At 44.2% G+C, this 13,537-nt stretch overlaps 1 pseudogene; it reads left to right on the top strand.

Annotated features, from left to right (window-relative positions):
* Positions 1-268: 268 nt before the first annotated feature.
* LOC121833620 overlaps positions 269-13,537 on the top strand; it is a 60,347-nt pseudogene continuing 47,078 nt past the window's right edge.

Below are 13,537 nucleotides of genomic sequence, written 5' to 3'. Positions count from 1 at the left end.
CCTCCTCGAGGAGCCAACCATGGCCCAGACTAGGTGCATTCTCGCTCTCGACCTAAAAGGATAATTTTACAATGTTCTACATAGCAGTATACTCAAGGGGTTAACGGATATTGGATGCGGACCGAAGACCTACCGATACATCAGAAGCTTTCTTACGGCCACTCAAGCTACCTTATCCCAAAGAAACATCCAATCGAAGCCAAAAACTCTAGATTCCTAAGGTACACCTCAGGGAGCGGTACTCTCGCCCCTACCTTTCAACCCGGCAATGAGAGACCTCCCCGCCGCATTGGACAGCATTCCCGGAACCCGTCACACCATAAATGCAGATGATATCACGGTATGGTGCAGGACAGGCAATGATGCGGAAGTGGAAGAGAGCTTGCAGAGGGCCGCAGGCACCATTGACGCTTATGCCAGATGCAGGGGTCTGCAATGCGTTCCGCAAAAGTCCGAACTTCTAACCTTAAAGAACCGCAGACAAAAAACAAGCGAGCGCAATCAAATTGACATCTATGGCGACTCGGTCCCACGACCCGACTGTATCAAAATCCTGGGACAATACATTCTGCAGGGCAGGGGAAATGGGGCCACGCTCAAGAAGCTCGGGGAACAACTGAGCAAGTGCTCTAGATGATCAGAAGAATAAGAAACAAACGCCACGGACTTGGTGAAAGGGAAGCTTCACGGCTAGTGCGGGCCTTCGTAGTCTCTCGCATCATTTACGGGACGGCGTACCTCCGCCTTACAAAGGGCGAGGTGGAGAAACTGAATGTTCTAATTAGAAAGGCATATAAGACGACCTTGGGTGTCCCAAGCTCTATATCCTCCTGCAGACGTTTGGAGGTCGGGGTCCACAACACGGTAGAAGAGCTTTGGGAAGCTTAGAAGCTCGCCCAAATGAGGCGATTAAACAAAACAACAAATGGCATGTGGCTCTTGGCGCAGTTAGACCTCACCGTCCCTGGCGGGAAGCCAGATCCCCTAGAAGATCTCATTCCGGACATGAGGGAGAAAATTATCGTCAGCCCAATACCTAGAGAAATGCACCCCATATATAATGCCGAGAGGAGGACAGCTAGGGCTGAATCCCTCGGTAGATTGTGGAACAACGACCAGAACACGCTATACGTAGGCGCTGCCGGACCTCAAAAATGACATATCGTAGCTGTCATCACGACACCAGACGGAAGAGTAGTAAACTCAGCCTCAATGAGGACCGAAGTCGTCACACACGGGGAAGAGGCCGCCATCACCTTAGCCATCGCCTACAACCCCCGCGCAATAATTCTCACAGACTCGCAAGAGGCCTGTAGACCATTCGTTCAGGGCTCAGTCAGCACACTCGTCCATCAAATACGTCGTAAACACCCACCGGAGAAGGTGGTTCTCATCTGGACGCCAGGACACACGGGGCAAAAGGGGAACGAGGCCGCCAACGCCACAGCCCGAGGTCTTCTCATTCGGGCCCCCTCACGCCAACCCCCGTCTTCGGACATGGTGTCCGTAACGTTCGCCGAATATTTAACTATAATGAGACTAAACAGAAGAACATTCCCTCCTCCGGACAAAAGCCTAACTAACGAAGATGAATACATTCTTAACAGACTACAGGCAGACACACTGCCCATGTTGGCTAAACTACACTCCCGGTACCCCTCACTATATTCCCCCTTCTGCCAGCACTGCCGCGAGAAGGCGGACGCATACCACTCAGTGTGGGCATGCCAACACACACCAACTATAGACCCGATCTCACACACGTCAAGGGAGCAGTTGGAGGCCATCCTGCGCAGTGATGACCCTGCCTGCCAGCATTGGCTGGTAGAAAGGGCCACTGCGGCGTTGGAGGCCAGAGAAACCTTGAATTTTGATAAACACATTCTTTCTTCCCTATTTTCTTTTTTTTTCTTTCTGAAATAAAGATGTTTTCAATCAATCAATCAATCTCCCCCCCCCCCCCCCCCAACCCTCTTCTCTTCTCTCCTTTCTTGCCGTGGGGGCGACTTGAGTTTTTTAGTCTACCCTCACGGAGGTCTGGCCGTCTGGCCCGCATCTGGGCCCCCCGAGCTAGTATCGGGTATCCCCGGTGCGTGCCAGCCTCCTCCGCGGCTCGAGGGAGCGTGTTGCGGGGAAGACGATGTTGTCGCTGCAAGCCTCTACAAATGTATATAATAAAGAGCAGGAGGGACAATGGGCAGCCCTGCCGAAGTCCTCTTTTTATTGCTGCTGGTTTTGCGGTTTCGGCTTCTCGAGTTATAACAACCCTGTTATCTCCGTATATCGGCTCTAGAAACTTAATCAAATTTTCATTCAGTTCATATCTATTCAGTTACTACCAGAGTTTTGCCTGATTCACATTGTCGTATAGTCCTTTAATGTCAAAAAATGCCAGCTATAACGGCCTTTGCGTTGTCGTTGCTATCTCTACGCCCTGCGTGATTACGGATAAGTTATCCTCCAGCCTTCTAGCCCTTCTTAAACAATTTGGAGCTCTCCCAGTATATGCTTGCTCTCTACCCATTCTTCCATTCTTCTCTATACAATCTGCATAGCTATTCGGTACATCACTGGTATTACTGTAATTGGTCGGTACGATGTGATATTGTCTTTGTCTCCCTTGTATTTATATAATAGTCTTATCTGGTTTAGTTTCCAATCATTCGGTACATCGCTTCCCATAATTATTTGGCCAATTACCTGTCTTAGCTTCAGTTTGCTTATTTTCCCTAACATTTTAATCAGTCTCATTGATATGCCATCTGTACCTGTTGCAGTTCCAGCCTGGACCTTACCTTCTGCTTTATGCCATTCCCCTGTGGTCATCTCAGCTGGTTCACTATACTCTGCAGTTAAGTTGACATTTGGGCTAGTTGGTAGTCTAACATATTTAGGTAATAAGCGCACAAAGTAGAAAGAAGAGCAGGACAGAAAAAAGCCCCCTTTTCAGTCCTCTTCTTCTCTCTACCTTGTGCGCTGATTATCTCATTATGTTTACTATACTCCTCCTCTTGTGCGATGTTGATGTTACTGTTTCTTAAAGCCTGATTTTGTTTCAGTTCCGTAAAAGCTGCGTCTATTGTACGTGTAGTGTATCATCGTGCCTCTTCCCCCTGTACCCTTGTCCCATCCTGTTTGGTCAGTATCTGTTGAAATTCCTCCGCTATTTTCCTCTGTGTTTTAATATGTTCTCAGAACCTTTTTGCAGCATTCCTAACATTGCGATTTATCTCTATAATTCACTGCACTCCTGCCTTCCCAATTTCGGCCTGGATTAATGCTGACGCCTCCCTCTTTCTCTCCTAAAAGTCCCCCCCCCCCCCCCCCCTTTGGATGCTACTTCTGCTGGTGCGGCCCCCCTTTTCTTTTGCCCATTTCTGTTCTCTAGATGCCTCCTGGCGTCGCGCTATGGCTGCCTTACCTTCTTTATAACACCAACTTTTCGGTTTGTGTTTTAGCCGTCTTCCTCATTGCTTCATGTGCTATTTCTCCAATTCCCTGTTGAAAACACTAACTAAATCCTCATACGTCCATTCTTTTTCTGGTTGCTTGGATACTGTATTCTCAATTCGGATAATGCTTCTTGAAATTGCACATCACTTAAATTAGTGCTTCCTTTTTGAATTCGAGTGAATATTTCTGCTTTTAATGTGATAAATGTGATCTTAACTCTCTTATGGTCACTCCCGAAGCTCTTCGTGCCCTCCTCATCTATTTCCATACGTCATAATTTATTGTATAGATTCCGAAACAGTAAACAGTAGTAAATTGTTGAGTGGGAGTGGTTTCTTTCCCGCGTTATTTTTCCGTCCCGTGTTATCTCAGGGTTAACCAGTACTAGATCAAGGGCTTCACAGAACTGGTCTAACATCCTCCCTGGTGTATCTCTACACATATCAAAGTCTTCCAATTGAGCATTCATGTCCCATAATATAATTATTTTCTTTTTGGTCCCAATTTCTCTAGTGTCCCCTGATATACAAATCAGTTGTTGTGTATTTTGTCCCTTGCATTGTACCGTTTTCAGAAACACAAAACCGAGTAGTGTGTCAATTTCCCCATATTGCCTTTAACCAACATGTGTTTTCTGCAGCTGTCCCGTACCCTTTCCCAGCCATCCCCTTTTCCCAACACTCCCCTCCCCCTCCTTCCCTTTGCTTTTACTCCGGTTGCATCCCATCTAAGAGTATTCTGGTATATGTGGTGGTTCCTGCACTACTCCAACTCAGTGTTGCCAATATAGTGCATGTTATCAGTCAGGAGGGTAGCCACAAAATATAAGTGCATCATACTTTAATTTTATCAGACGAAACTCAACGTGTGGTGGCACCAGGGTGTATTCAGAACGGGGGGCTGGTGACACGGTGGTGACTGGAGTCACTGTATGTTTCCAGACAGAAATACCCAAGCTTCGTTTCAGAACCGAGTCACGGCGCAGCGGTCGCGATCCCCAGTATGTAGCTGCCCTGTGCGGTCGAAGCGAAGCGCGTATATAGCGTTCGTTCCCGTGCGAGCTCTTCAATCTACTTTCCTGGTCTGTGGCGACACTGGTTTATTTTTATTAACGTTATTTCCTTCGTTCCCAGCGGTGCGTGACTTGATCCTAGATCTCTCGTCTGTCTCTTTCGCCCCCGAAACACATCACAATCGAATGTTAGGTTTAGAGTTTGAGGCATAGAGTTTGAAATGCAGGGCCACCGCAGCTGGAGCGATAAAACTAACCGGCAATCATCTCTGGCGAACAAAAGCAGCGGCTACTTGATAAAAAAAAAAAAAAAAAGCTTGAGAAAATTAACGCACATTTCGTTCGGTCCTAACTCATCGATGCCGAGAGCTCCCACCCGTGTGTGCTCATTGGTGTGAGCCCGTGGTAATGCTGAACCGTTTTATATAGTCTTTTTGTTCTTTTGGGCCAATTTCTAAACTGGCCGACTGTGAAATTGGTGGTGCTTTGTCCCATCTTCGCGTGTAGTAGCCAATGTACTGTACAATTCGCGGGTACGGCCATGGCCGCCCCCAACCCCCCTGCTGGCTGGAGCAATTTCGTAGTAATTCAATATTTGTCTTTCTTTATTCAAAAAAGTGATAACTTAAGGAGGGCGGGGGGGGGGGGGGGGGGGGGGGGGGGGGAGGCTGACCCTCTCTACCACCCCCCTGCTGCGCGACTAGTCTGAGGACACACTAAGTAGTCGCAATGTCAGTTATATGAAATGTGTTTGAGCTTCGTCAAGGGAACATAGATGCTGGCAAACCTACAAAACCGCGCATGAGTGATGCTATAATTATAATATAATGATAATAAGAATAATAAAAATTAATAATATTGAAACTAAAATAACAATAATAATATTAATAATAATCAATCAATCAATGTTTATTTGAGTGTCTAAGAACAACCTCGTGGATCTTAGTGCTGGCACACTTGGGAACAAAAAAAATTAAAACGGAAACACGAGAGCTGTGGTGGAACGCAGTTCACCATTCTGACATTTACTGACATATAGAGACTTACATCGTACTCAAATATTAAAACGGAAACACCAGTTCAGTGGTGGAATGCAGACCACCAGCCTGACAGTAGGACAGTAACAAATTTGAAGACAGTTCAACTAGTCGGAACAAGCAGAAGAACAACGTGGAAGCTGCACCAAAGCTTGCATATTCTAAACAAAGGCAAGCACATAATATCGTAACAACACACAAGTACTTATCATCTCTTTTCATGCATTAAGTGCTTCCGTACAGATATATCAAAAGTTCTGCAGCTCGAACCAAAAATATCGAGTGCATCAGAGTACATGTTGTAGCACTCAGCGTATCTAAGAATAGGGCTTCATCGATCAAAATACCGAGAGGTATAAAACGACGATCGATGTCCTGTAGGCACAGATGCAACTCTAAGGCTCACTTTTAACAAGAGGCTGGGAGAGTTAATAAAACAGTGAAGAACTTTAAATAAAAACAACAAATCCGCCTTAGCCTGACGCTCATGCAGACTCAGCAAGTTCGCGGGTTCGGATTCAGTTTCATAATTGAAGCGATGTGCACGACTCTTAATGTAGCGATGTTTAAAGATGGAAATAAACTTAATTTAAACTCTGTCGAGTGCCAAGGAGTTAGTTTTAAGAATGCTGTTCAACACAACTGAGGCGGACTCGAGTTGCGATCCCACTAACGAGCGGTACTTTTGCAGAAACAAAAGCGGATTTTGAAATTCCTTTGATATGTGACATGTGGCGCCTAACGCGCGCGCAGACGAGTTTGCAGCTCTTGTTATGTTATCATCAAAACTCAAGCTTGAATCAAGCGCAACCCCCACGTCCTTACACGCGGCAACAACTCACTACAAATGCTATAATTGAAAATGGTATTCCATGTCTTCCATGAAAATATACTAACTTTGGTTTTCGATTGGTTAAGAAAAATGTCATTAACCGAGAAGCAATTGTAAAAAGAACATACGTGCTCCTCAAGCCTAATGCAATCATCAATGCCAACTATATGTTTGTAGAGTTTTATGTCATCTGCATACTGCAGGAAAGGGAGACTTAAAAACAAAACAGGGGAAACGTCGTTTATAAAAATACAAAACAGGAGGGGAACTTAAAGCAGAACCCTGAGGAATGCAAGAAGAAGCCCCGTAGAATAGGAGGCTATATTGTTAGCCTGGACGCATGCGATTGAATTTGTCAGATAGTTTTTATTCCAGTCAAGAGCTAAGCCACACGCTCCACAGGGCGAAAGTTTCGCTAAGAAAATAGTGTGGTAAAGAACGTCGAATGCCTTGCTCAAGTCAAAGTAGATGACATCCAGCTGACCCTTATTACAAAAAATCTGAGTGGTGGTGGAGTCGACGCGCCCGCAAGCATCAACATGGGATCGTAGAATCTACGAATATCCCACATACACCGCGGACGACCTGGCATGTGTTGCCGTAACACAGAAAATAATAAAAAATGATCGAATTTCGGCTTGTATTATGGTTTAGAGTCCTTAAACACCCACAATGGCCAAAAAATCAAGTTGAACAACGTCATGTTGGCTAGATAACGACAAAACGTTTGAACCTTCGAAACAACCAAAATTTCGTCCAAAAAGTTTCGAAATCTTACGAAACAGTCCGAAACTGAACCTCCGGAGTCTCGTCCCATCACTGCCCATCGACTGAATCAAAATGAACATGGATGTCGCCGCGTCAGTGGCGATGGGAAGTTTCCAAGAAGGGTGTTTCCACAGTCGGCCACGCGGTTATGGGTGTACAACCAAACCAAAGCACATTTTTAACAGCCACGCATAATTTTTTTAAAACAAACTATTTCTTACATAACGTGTAAATTGATAAGACTTGTACGTAGTTCAACTACTCTACTCAAGTTACTGTAGTTTAACGTTTAACTACTTTTCCGAGTAGTTTAAAGTCTTTTATTCATACATTTTTATTTCGGTAATTAGTAGTTTAATTACTTTTGCCAAGTAACTTCTACTCAAATTACAAATTACTTTTCGAAATTTACCGCCAAATTCCCAAACCTCACTCAAATTGAGGCGCCCCTCCATTTCGTCAAGGTAGGCGTGAGGGCCGGCACTGGCCAGTTGCAATTAAGGATAAGCAGCCTTGACCGCCTATCCGTCGTCATGAGTGGCCAGCGGTGGCCCTCGCGCTTTCCTTGAAGAAGTGGAGGGGCGCCGAAATTGCAGTGAAATTTCTGAAATCGGCGGTTAGTGGTAGGTTTGCTCATCAATAAACATTCCTGCACAAAAAGAGATAAGATCGATGTTTAAAGATTAGCAGATATTTTTGCAAAGGGAGGGGGGGAGGGAGGGTCGGGGGTTAGGGGGGAGAGTGTGCCATAGGCAGGAGAGGGGGGCGGGCGGGGAGCGGTTTGGAGGGTCCGAAACCCCCTAAAAGTTTCACGATCCCTCCACGCAACAACCCTGCTTCGAGGCGCAATGTGCGGACAGACATGTCGCAAGTGAGGCAGAGTAACTGCGGGATTATTAGTTTTTTATAGAAAGGATTTGTTTTTTCCTTATCCCTAACCTAAAAACTCTCGCCCTCTACAGAAGGTATACGCGTTGCCTCCTCACTCAAACGAGGCAGCGAAGTGCAGCACCCGCTCTGAAGATCATCTAGTGCTTCCGTAGTTTATGTTGTACTTGAATAATCGCGTGCTAAAGGGCATCGCAAAGGTGACCTGTTTGCTTTGCCTTTTCCAAAACCAAACTACAAGTCTTCCAAAGGTCGAAAGTGTTTCGAGAAACCTTGGTAATTCTCCCAACGTTTTTACATAAAAAAATAGTAAACGAGCAGCGTTAGGAAGTACTTTAAGTAGGTTTAGAAAACTTGTACCTTACTTAAAGTACACTCCTTTAGACTGCACTAGTACTTTACTAAATTATATTTTTCTGGTACTTTCCAGGGAAAGTACGACTCCCGACTTCAAGATATATTTCCCAAATTTGAAAACAAAAAAAAAACAAAAAATGACATATCGTCATGTGAAAACACGCTATCGTCTTTCGAGACGTCATCTGGTGATTTTGGCTGAATGAAGTAATGGAGCTTTAAGACCGATACAAATAAGTGCCTTATAAGTTAATTTTGTTAAATAGTTTGTCAGCGGGAGTAAAACAACTACTCTGAGGCGACTTGACTTTACCCAATATCTGCCACCATTTTCGAAAATACTGATGCACCTCCGGTTACCCCTGGAACAATGCATACCAGTTAAGAAAACACTGCAGAGCGGATGAAAGGGCATTATGAAAGATTATGTTAAAATATACTTGTACTTTACTTTGAACGTACATTGTATTTATAGTACTTTCCATTGCACTCGGTGAACTCACTACTTTACTTGAAGTACATAACATTTTATTTACTTTGTACTTCAAGTACCTTTAAATGTACTTTACACAACACTGTAAACAAGCAAACACTGTCTGCAAAATCATGCTCAGGCAGTGCTAACCTCAAAGCAGAAATGATAGAGCCGCAGTACATCATTGACCAAAAAACAAAAAAAGTACAAAACAGTTAGGCACGCAGGAGCAGCACAAGCTAATAAAGCATTTCTGTGAAAACACAAGCCGCTTTAAATTTGGATCGCGGAATTTCCCTAAAGGATCAAAACCTATGCACTTTCTTGTTACCATAAAAATAATATAAAAGCAACTTCAAAAGTAATATGCTACTTTTTTACGGCAGTTAATAATTTATTCAATTACTTTCCATTTGGATAATTCCCACTCTACTCCAATTACGTTTGAGGCCAATACTCAGTTACTTAATTACTTTTGTTCAGTAACTTGTACATAATTGAAATGTATGCTAATTTCTGTAAATAACGCCTATTTTACCTCCAAATATCCACCAAATACACAAAACTTGCCCATAGCATAAAAACAAAAGCAAAGAAAACCTGTCCCAGTTCGAGGTTATTCATTGCCAGATGAAACATTGGCGTTCCTCTCATCTCAATCAATGGAAGGGTCTCCCCGTCAGAGCCGTTTTTGTACGAGATCAATGCCAACCGCGTCCTACCGAAAGGGAGGCATCAGGTGCAAGTTGTATTGAGTCCCCGACAGATGGCGCGCGACGATCGACCGGGAGCTTCCCAAGTTCTTTTGTGGGATGTCCGGGAGCCGCTCCTCCTTCAGTGTGGGACACTAGATCCCGACGGGTCGAGGAGCAGCTCCTCGCTTCGCCGTGCCTGACGGATGCGTGCTCGTAGCGCCCAGAGGTGATAGTTGCATGGTCTCAAGTTTTTGTGCGGAACTCCTCCACGTGCGATCTATCTTCTTGCAACGAATCCTCAAGTTTCGCACTGGCCAACGTGCTTCATGAAATTTCGGGTAACTTTCCCGGATAAGAACACGTTTTTTGGGGGGAGGTTGTTGCTTTCACGGGGCGGCGCTCGTTCGTGATCGGTGGCAAAGTGTTTTTATTTCGTGCCTCGAAGCAATTTTTTTTTACTTCATTTACGCTAAAAGTCTTCGATTTAACGGATACCCACTGTGATCGAAACATTGCGACGTGAGTGGATTTTATCACCCGATCTTGGAGACCCGTTTTGCTCCTCTCAAGAGTTGCCTTCATTTCCACGTGGGCATACTCTTTGATCGCCTCATCGCTTGATGGAAAATACGTGGATAAACTGGCGACGGGGCATTTTTTAGTGAAACCGAGTTTGTTTAAAATACTGCAAAAGGTTGTTTGTTTTCCTACGGCGTTTACTCATTTCGCAGAAACACACGCAAACTAGGACACACTGGGTGAGTTTTGTTTTCTACAGATAATTTATAAGCAGTTTAAGCGATGATTCTCACGAGGAAAAGCTTAAACGGAATCAACAGATGAAAAAAAAATTGAGACACTGTACTGTACCGTCGATGGTTGTGGACTATTCATGTGACTTTATAGCGACTCACTGCACTGGAGGCTGCGAAAAGGTTGTGTGAGGAGAGTTTCTTTTTACGTTTAGATTGTACGTTTTTTTGGAAAATTGCGGTAGTCATTGTAAGTGCACACATTGAGAGAAAAAAAAAATGCTGTGAAGGTGCTTAATAATTTTATTTCTCATTTCGGAAAAGATTATCGTGCGACCGTCTTCGGAAAACAGTGCCGCTGGAGCCAAATCTCTGGAACCTCGTGGTGTTAGTGGTTGATATTACGTTGACATCTGGAACGCGCTACTCCTACAGACTTTTGTCAACTAAACCAGTGAGTGAATCGCATCGTCCGTGTGGAGGGTTTCGCTACAGACGCCATGGCAATGTGCAGTGTTTCTTACTTTCGGCTCGGAGCAAAGCCGCGGCGTGCCACCGCAGAAGGTGGAATTGGTGAATTTGAGTTCGCCCTGCTACTCAATAAGGAAGTGCTTGATTGAAGACGGAAGTGCTTCCTAAGGATTTGCGAGCCACGGTGTGTGCCCTCCGCTGAGACCAACTCACGTGAGTAACTCTTTGGTGTTTACATTTCTTTCGCGTCTGTGCAAATCTAGAAATTGACGGGCGCGCGTGCAACGGGAACATCAAGTTCTTAGTACCCATATAGTACCATAATTCTCAACCAGGATATGCCAGTATTGTCCCCCCCCCAAAAAAAAAAAATAAAAAAACGCTTGTGAAAATTGCAACAACAAAGGTTGATTTAGGCACAGATTTTCCCGCAAATAAAAGAGAGAAAATGTACTGCGCATCCTGCGCGAGCGACGGAAAGGTGACTGATCTCCATACATAAATATACCTTCCATAACTAGAAAAGAAGTCGAACATTATAAAAAAGAAAGTCAGGAGGAACCACACGAGAACTAACACGCCTGTGTACCAGCATGACAATATGATGGCTTGCTTGCGTTTCGCCGATGTTTTTTGTGTTTTTTCTTTTTAAATTAGACGGCAGTATTACACTAATTAGCCAAATGTCTGAAGTTAATAGCTTTTCGAGGCAGAGCATAGTTCCCGTAATCATCTTTCTTTCTTATGTTTCTCGTTAGTGTTGAAAGTCTTTGTGGGTAGTGCGCCGGCAACGTAAACAATATAAGCTGGAACACCAGATCCGACGTTTGCCTGTGTCTGCGCTCCCCAAAATTTGATTACCTCTCAATTTGTCCAAAAAAAAAATAAAGGAAAAAACTTCGGAGCATGGGAACTTAACTTTTCGTTTCATTCCTAGCTCGAATAACAGTTTTCCCAAGGATTATCATGTACGGAAGACAAGCATGAAGGACGGTTTCATCTCTTATTGTCCGCGGCAGTTTACTGAACTCGTTCACTGCGCTCCAAGACTGATACACGCCTAAGCATTCACATTTGCGGATGTTTAATGGTGGTGCGAACTGTTATGTCTGCTTCTTATTAAAACTAAAACAAACGAGAAAACAACGACAAAGAAGTTTTATTCATTTCAGCACGAAATAAGTTCGTATTGCTAGGCACAAGTACTAAGACTAGAGAAGGCGAAACAAACCAAAACGTTTCCGACACAACGCGCACAGTGTTCTAATTGCTGAAACTGAGGCGGGAATATTTACTGTTATTTCATTTTTGCGTCTTTGAGTCACTGAGAACCTAAGGAACGGAGGTCGTGGATTGTTGTGCTCACGTTTCTTACTTCATAAGTCGTACTTCGGCGTACCTATATCCGCTGATGGCGCAATCTTATGGACCGCGAACAGAAACTGAGGTTCTCTGGATTCGCCATGTCTTGCGTTCCTGTTGCTCTCAGTAGGGATTGTGCAGTGTTCTAAGCGTTACCGAGAAAAAGTAACCAAATGCGTTACTCGTTACAGTTTGGAAAAAAAAAAAACGTAACGAGTATGCTACAACGTTACCGGAAAAACTCGAGCGTTATCGGTAACGCCGTTAGGTGTAACGCGTTACCGCCAACACTTGTATTATGTATTCTTTGCACGATTATTTACGATTATGTAGAAACAGAGCGGCCTTCTGAATTTCTAGTATGACAGCTCGAATGAGTCAAGCGATTATTTGCAATCGGGTTTTCTGAAACAAGTACGAGAAAAACCAAGATTTTATTTTAGAGAAATAGCTTCCACCACATGGCCGGGGCCAAAATCTCGTCTGAAGGTGTGTACATAATAGTTACGCAACAATAAGTGGATTACAGTCCTTTCACTTCAATCAACAAACGTGTTGGGTAATTTTCTCTCAAAAAAGATGTTTCTCTTTTCTTTTTTCTTTTTTTTTTCACCGCACGTAATGAATCTGACGTCTGCAGTTTATATGCAATCTTGAACAATGAAATTTATAAAACCGTGAACAGGAATGTTACGAGCTATTTTTGCTTCATGTTTGTTTATTGCTTATCAAAGTCAGATTGAACAGCGTGCACCACTAGTCTGTGTATGCGTTCTAGCTTTAGGTGGGCTCGTTAATTAATTAATTCTGTAAAGCATCACCGCCCTGTCGAGGTTTGCACTCTAATTTCCTGAATTTTGTATTTGTAATGTTTTTCTTTCTTCTTCGGCAATTACGATAATTAATCATGCAGTGTGAATAACTCGGGTCAAAATTCGAACCGAAACCCCGATCCACTCTAAAACCGATATTAAAAATGCTACCACCAGCTTCTCAGCGGGCATTCAGCGGGTTGGCTGCGTGTCAAGCAACCTTGTGCCTCGATGTCAAGTTCGTACTCAACGAGGTTACTTGTTTGTACTGAAACTTCTCTCGCCGTGTTTTTCTGCTTCGTTTGCAGCCGTCCAAGTGGACGATTTTTGCTCATTATGTTCTGCTTGAGCGCCCGTAGTTTGTAAGTGCCGCTCATAGATCGCGCACAAAGATTAATGACTCGCTCGAGCCCGTCATGGTGCCGAAGAGGGTTAAGCGGTTGCTGCTCGCCAGCTTATGAGTTAGCTTGCACAACGCTCCTCCAACGTGCGTTGCACACTACCAAGATTGTAGCTCTTCGCCGAAGATAAGTTGGGGCTCGCTCTGAACCTCCGCCGGGTCTGTGCTCATCCCGGCGAACTCGCTTTTTTCGGTCGGCAACTTCATGAGTGTCAATTAATAT

This window comes from Ixodes scapularis, unplaced genomic scaffold (genome assembly GCF_016920785.2).
Source record: "Ixodes scapularis isolate PalLabHiFi unplaced genomic scaffold, ASM1692078v2 PGA_scaffold8__174_contigs__length_109621045, whole genome shotgun sequence".
Lineage (NCBI taxonomy): Eukaryota > Metazoa > Arthropoda > Arachnida > Ixodida > Ixodidae > Ixodes > Ixodes scapularis.
Note: the sequence above shows the minus strand (reverse complement) of the source record. Positions and strands in the feature narration are given on the sequence as shown.